The sequence below is a fragment of the Lactuca saligna genome, chromosome 4, assembly GCF_052625555.1.
Source record: "Lactuca saligna cultivar CGN05327 chromosome 4, ASM5262555v1, whole genome shotgun sequence".
Lineage (NCBI taxonomy): Eukaryota > Viridiplantae > Streptophyta > Magnoliopsida > Asterales > Asteraceae > Lactuca > Lactuca saligna.
The window spans coordinates 191,404,595-191,405,959 of record NC_136420.1 but is presented as its reverse complement, the minus strand read 5'-3'; the positions used below and the strand labels follow the sequence as shown (position 1 = coordinate 191,405,959).

The window sequence follows — 1,365 nt, the reverse complement described above, 5'->3', positions numbered from 1 at the left end:
TGGATTTAGCCCTCCACGCTTTCTGAAGCATATCACGCCTTCCCATAGTGAGACTTCCAAAAGGATTTGGTTTCTCACTTGGAATCCGAAAGGTTTCTTCCTCTTGCTTCTCTTCCTAGTCAAGGGCCACTCCCTTCTAAGTTAAAGTCGTAATACGGTCCGTAATTCGCGATGAGTTCTGGATGAACTCTTAACAGTAGGTCAGCAAGAAATAGAATTTGGCGAATTCCCGTCGGCGTCTTCGGTGCTGGATAATTCTCAACGGTTTTGATTTTTGGCAGGGTCCTCAAGAATTCCCACATTACTGGTAATGTGTCTTAGGAATTTGACTCTTCAAATCTAAAACTCGTATTTAGAGAACTTTCCGCAACGTTTCACTGATCGTAGTGTTTCCATAGTTTATTGTAGATGCTCCTTATGATTTCCTTCTTACTATGAGAGTAGATAAGTAATTCATTTACAAGGACAATGACGAACCGATCCAAGTAAGAATGGCGTGCCCTATTCATTAAGTTCATGAATACTACGGGCGTATTGGTCCTATCCGAGGGGTATCACTATGGATTCCTAGTTTCCGTATCGAGTTTGGAAGATTGTCCACAGAACCTCCTTCACTAACACTCGCAACTGGTGATATTCGAATCTTGGGTCCATTTCTGAAATGCACCTCGTTCCTTGCGGTTGATCAACCAATTCATTTATGCGAGGCAGAAGATAATGATTTCTAACGGAAGTACTGTCAAAGTTTGCGCTACGAGGACTTCCCACAGTGTTACCCATCATAGTACTTCTCTCGCCTAAGCATGTTTAACTGCAGAGTTCTGATGGGATCCGGTGTATTAGTGTTGGTATGATCACACCCGCTGAATTTTGTCTTCTTGAAGAATAAGATCGGAGCTCTCAAAGATGAGGAGCTTGGTCTTCTCATTTAATTGTTGAGTAGTCATTAAGCTGTCCGAACGGTTCTAGTATCTCCGTTGGTCTGAGACTGTAGGGCAATCGGGTTACAGGAGTCGTATTGGGTGCTAAGTTTGTTTGTATGGCAATGCGAGCACTCGTAATCTTGGGCAGTCTCCGTCCTGAAGTTCATATTAGAAGTCATATGTGGTTCATCAATCCTAGTTTCGTGTATACGAGTCGTATATAATTAAGATTTAAAAGGTAGTCGAATAAATGACTCTTCTTTAACCTCACATCCCAATAAGGAAAAGAGTTAAAGTGGAATCATCAATTCTAAACCTGTAGAACCTAGATTATATACCACCCCTGTGTATACATTCTTCAGCGATAGATCAACTGTAAAGGTCCTTGGTTTGCTGAGGTTTCTTTGGAAGGATAAGAAATATGAGGTACTATACGCATGAG

The 1,365-nt window shown here is 41.6% G+C and overlaps 1 pseudogene; it reads right to left on the bottom strand.

Moving 5' to 3' along the window:
• Positions 1-743: 743 nt before the first annotated feature.
• Positions 744-862, bottom strand: LOC145044759 (5S ribosomal RNA; annotated as a pseudogene).
• Between the last annotated feature and the right edge of the window lie 503 nt (positions 863-1,365).